Source organism: Bos javanicus, chromosome 15 (genome assembly GCF_032452875.1).
Source record: "Bos javanicus breed banteng chromosome 15, ARS-OSU_banteng_1.0, whole genome shotgun sequence".
Classification (NCBI taxonomy): domain Eukaryota; kingdom Metazoa; phylum Chordata; class Mammalia; order Artiodactyla; family Bovidae; genus Bos; species Bos javanicus.
The window spans coordinates 17,116,430-17,122,159 of NC_083882.1; the positions used below are offsets into that span (position 1 = coordinate 17,116,430).

At 36.5% G+C, this 5,730-nt stretch overlaps 1 non-coding gene across 1 annotated transcript; it reads left to right on the top strand.

The window, feature by feature from the left end:
* The first annotated feature begins 627 nt into the window (after positions 1-627).
* LOC133227197 (U6atac minor spliceosomal RNA) lies at positions 628-753 on the top strand. Its single transcript, XR_009729755.1, has one exon. It is a non-coding gene; the product is annotated as a U6atac minor spliceosomal RNA (small nuclear RNA).
* Positions 754-5,730: the final 4,977 nt, after the last annotated feature.

The following is a 5,730-nucleotide window of genomic DNA, read 5'->3' on the forward strand; positions in this document are numbered from 1 at the left end:
TGGAGTTAAGAAAATCACCCACAATTTTTATGGCCTCTCCATATAAGTAGGTATACCAGCGATTTCTTAACAAATTATCTAATCACAGAAGTAAATGTCTGTAGTTTAAGTTTATAATCATGAAATTATGATTTCATAATTATGAATTATTTTCCATTTGGATTGAGGTACCAGAAACTCTTTGGGTGAGGTTTTCTACCATTTTAATGAGTAGAAAAGGGAGACTTTGTGGATAAGATGGTGGCTCCACCTGTAGACTCCAGTGCTGGGAAGCCTCAGACCAAACATTCAATCAGACTAGAACACAGCCTCACTCATCAGCAGACTGTTTAAAGTCTCCATGAATAAACAACTGCTTGATAAAAAACACAGACCCAGACACAGCCCTACTCACCAGATGGATAAAACCCAGATCCACCCACCAGAGAGTGGGTATAAGTCTCTCACATGAGGAAGCTTGCACAAGTCTCTAGACAGCCTCATTGACCAGGGGGTGAGGAGCAGAAGCTAGAAGAACTACAACCCTGAAGCTTATGGAATGGAATACGCAAACACAGAAAGCTAGATAAAATGAGATGGCAGAAGAATATGTCCCAGATGAAGGCACAAGATAAAAACCCCAGAAGAATGTTGTATGAAAGGAGAGAAGGTTAGCACTCCCCTTGATGAGGACGGAAGAGGCTCTCAGGCCTGACAACATGTGTATGGTTAAGGCATTCCCTCCTACTTTGTGGCAGCTAAGCACAGTTTATTACAAACATACAATGGAGAAAAGACAGTCTCTTTAACAAGTGGTGCCGGGAAAACTGGTTAACCACGTGTCAAAAAAGAAACTAGAACACTTTCTAACACTATATGCAAAAATAAACTCAAAATGGATTAAGCTCTAAATGTAACACCAGAAACTATTTAACTCTTAGGGGAAAACATAGGCAGAACACTCACTGACATAAATCACAGCAGGATCCTCTATCACCCACCTCCCGGAGTAGTGGAAATAAAAACAAAAATAAACAAGTGGGACCCAAATTAAACTTTAATTAAATCAATGAGCTAAAGGAAATCAGTCCAGAATACTCATTGAAAGGACTGACGCTAAAGCTGAAACTCCAATACTTTGGCCACTGATGCAAAGAACTGACTCATTGGAAAAGACACTGATGTTGGGAAAGATTGAAGGCAGGAGGAGAAAGGGACACCAGGGGTTGAGATGGTTGGATGGCATCACTGACTCAACGGATATGAGTTTGAGCAAGCTTCAGGAGTTGGCGATGGACAGGGACGCCTGGCATGCTGCAGTCCATGGGGTTGCAGAGTCGGACATGACTGAGCAATTGAACTGAACTGAACTGAATTGAATTAAATTTAAAAGATTTTGCATAATGAAGGTAACTATAAGCAAGGTGAAAAGGCAGTCTTCAGAATGGGAGAAAATAATAACAAACGAAACAACTGGCAAAGAATTAATCTCCAAAATATAAAAGGAGCTCATGCAACTCAATACCAGAAAAATTAACACCCAAGCAAAAAGTGGGCCAAAAAATTAAACAGACATTTCTCCAAAGGAGACATACAGATGGCTACTAAACACATGAAAAGATGCTCAGCATCACTCATTATTAGACAAATGCAAATCAAAACCACAATGAGGCATCATCTCATGCCACTCAGGATGGCCACCATCAAAAAGTCTACATACAATAAATGCTGGAGAGGGTGTGGAAAAAAGGGAACCCTCTTACACTGTTGGTGGGAATGCAAACTGGTACAGCCACTGTGGATAACAGTGTGGAGATTCCTTTAAAAACTGGAAATAGAACTGCCATACAACCCAGCAATCCCACTGCTGGGCATACATATCAAGGAAACCAGAATTGAAAGAGAAACATGAACCCCAATGTTCATTGCAGCACTGTTTACAATAGCTAGGACATGGAAGCAACCCAGATGTCCATCCACAGATGAATGGATAAGGAAGTTATAGTACATATACACAATGGAATACTACTCAGCTATAAAAGGGAACACAATTAAGTCAGTTCTAAAGAGGTGGATGAAACTGGAGAATATTAAACAGAGTATAGTAAGTCAGAAAGAGAAACACCAATACAATATATTAACACATATATATGGAATTTAGAAAGATGGTAATGATGATCCTATATGCAAGGCAGCAAAAGAAACACAGATGCAAAGAACAGACTTTTGGACTCTGTGGGAGGAGGCAAGGGTGGGACAATTTGAGAGAATAGCATTGAAACATGTATATTACTATATGTGAAACAGATGACCAGTACAAGTTCTATGCATAAAGCAGGGCACTCAAAGCTGGTGCTCTGGGACAATGCAGAGGGATGGGGTAGGGAGGGAGATGGAAGGGGGGTTCAGGATGGGGGAACACATGTGTACCCGTAGCAGATTCATGTCAGTGTATGGCAAAAACCATCACAATATGTAAATAAATTATCCTCCAATTAAAATAATTTAATCAAAAATAAATAAACAAAAATTTTTTTAAAAAGAAAGAACATGTTGAAGTGCTGAAAGAATAAACAAATATTCACAGAAAACAAAAATTAAAAATGGACAAATGGGTCTGCATCAAACTTAAAAACTTATATTCATCAAAATACACAGCAAACAGAATAAAAAGGCAACCTGTGGAATAGGAGAAAATATTTATAATCATTTACCTGATAAGGGATATCTAGAATATATCAAGAACTACAACTCAACAAGATATTACTTTGCCAACAAAGGTCCGTCTAGTCAAGGCTATGGTTTTTCTAGTGGTCATGTATGGATGTGAGAATTGGACTGTGAAGAGAGCTGAGTGCTGAAGAATTGATGCTTTTGAACTGTGGTGTTGGAGAAGACTCTTGAGAGTCCCTTGGACTGCAAAGAGATCCAACCAGTTCATTCTAAAGGAGATCAGTCCTGGGTGTTCATTGGAAGGACTGATGCTGAAGCTGAAACTCCAATACTTTGGTTACCTCATGTGAAAAGTTGACTCATTGGAAAAGACCCTGATGTTGAGAGGGATTAGGGGTAGGAGGAGAAGGGGACAACAGATGATGAGATGACTGGATGGCATCACCGACTCGATGGACATGAGTTTAAGTGAACTCCAGGAGTTGGTGATAGACAGGGAGGCCTGGCGTGCTGTGATTCATGGGGTCACAAAGAGTCGGACATGACTGAGCAACTGAACTGAACTGAACAACTCAACAAAAAGAAGTAACTCAATTTAAAAATCAGCAATGGCTCTAAAGCAATTATCTTTCAATAAAAAATAAATTAATTTTTAAAAATCAGCAAAGGACTTGAAAAAACATTTTTCCAAATATGATATACAAATGGTGAATAAGCATATGAAATAATACTCAAAGTCACTAACTGTCAGAGAGATATAAACTTAAAGCACAATGAGATATTACCTCCACAGCATTAACACAGCTGCTATTAAACAAAATGAAAAAGAAACAAATATTGGTGGGCATGTGGAGAAATTGGAACCCTTGCTCCAACCCTGATGATAAGATTGTAAAATGGTATAACTGCTATGGAAAACAGTATAAGAATACCTCAAAAAACAGAAAATAAATCTACTATATGACTCAGCAATCCCACTTCTGGGTAAATATCCAAAAGAATTGAAAGCAGGGCCTCAAAGAAATATTTGCGTATCTAAACTTAAAGTAGCATTATTTATAATAGCCAAGAAGTAGAGTCAACCCAAATGTCCATCAAAAGATAAATGGATAAAGTGTGGTATATACATAGAATGCAGCCTGGAAAAGGAAAGAAATTCTGTCACACAATGTAACATAGATACATTGAGGACATTATGCTAAGTGAAATAATCCAGTTACAAGAGGACAAATACACGTATGGCTGATTACTTCTGCTGTTCATCTGAAACTAACACAGCACCATTAACTGGCTATATATCCCAATACAAAATAAAAAGTTTAACGTTTGGGGAAAAAAAAGAGGACACATATTATATGATTCTACTTACATGAGATACCTCAAGAAGTCAAAATCATAGAAACAGAAAGTAGAATGGGTTTAGGCTTGGAAGAGGGGGGACAGGAAGAACTGTTTTTAATGGGTATCGAGTTTCAAATGTGCAATATGAAAAAGTTATGGAGATCTGTTTTACAATCATGCAAATATATGCAACACTACTGAACTGTACACTTAAAATGGATCAGATAGTAAAAATTGTATGTGTTTTTAATCACAGTAAAAAAAAAAAAAAAAAAAAAGAACAAATGTTAACCTAGGGGACAATGGTGGAAATCACTACTGTGAAACAGAATGAAGAATGAAAAGAAATTAAGACAGTGTAAGAGAGATGGGGGGACAACATTAAATGTAGCATTATTTGCATTATAGAGATTACGGAAAGAGAAGAGAAATAAAAAGGACCTCAGAAAGTAGTTGAAGAGTTGAAAATTTTCCTAACATGGGAAAGGAAACAGTTTTCCAAATTCCAAGCAGGATAAAACCAAGGATGAACATGCTGAGACACATCATAATCAAACTGACAAGAATTAAAGGCAAAGAAAAATATTGAAATCAACCAGGGGAGACAACCAATAATGAACAAAAGAATGTCCATAAGGCTGTCAGCTCATTTCTCAGTAGAAATTCTGCAAACCAGAAGGTAGTTTTACAATATATTTAAAATGACAAAAAGGAAGAACCTACAACCAAGAGTACTCTACCCAGCAAGTCTTTCATTCAGATTTGACGGAGAAATCAAAAGCTTTACAGACAAGCAAAAGCTAAGAGAATTCAGCACCAACAGAACCACTATGAAATAAATGCTACAGGAACTTATCTAGGCTGAAAAGAAAAGGACATAACTAGAAATAAGAAAATTATAAATGGAAAACCTCATTGGCAAAGGCAAACATACAGTAAAGGTATCAACATGCAAATATGATATCAAAACCAGAAGTTGTGAAGAGAGAACAAATGCAAGATATTGGAAATGCATTTGATATTAAAAGACAAACAACTTAAAACAGTCTTTTTTGTATATAGACTGCTATATCAAAACCTCATGGTAAGGACAAACTGAAATTCTACAATAGATATACACAAAAAAGAAAAAGGAATCCACACACAATACTGAAGTTGGTCATCGAATATCAAGAGGAGAGAACACAAAAAGGGAAAAAAACACCTACAAAAAGAAATCACAAACAATTAACAAAATGGCAATAAGAATATGCATATCAATAATCACCTGAAATGTAAATGGATTATATGATCTGACAAATAGATGAAGACTGAATTAAAAAAAAATATATGTATATAAAACAATGTTCATAAAAATGCTGTCTACAAGAGAACCAATTCAGATCTAGGTACACATACCAACTGAAAGTGAAGGGATGGAAAAAGATATACCATCAAAATGGAAATCAAAAGAACATTGGAATAGCAATACTCATATTAGATGAAATAGACTTGAAAATAAAGACTGTTACAAGAGATGAAGGACATTACATCATGATGATGCGATCAATCCAAGAAGAACCTATAGCAATTTTAAATACATACGCACTCATCAAGAAGAATCTCAACTTACCACCATAAAAGGAGAAATCAACTCTACACAATAATAGTGGTGGAATTTAATACCCCACTGTCATCAACAGACAGATCATCCAGATAGAAAATCAATAAGGAAAAACAGACCTTAAATGACAAAGT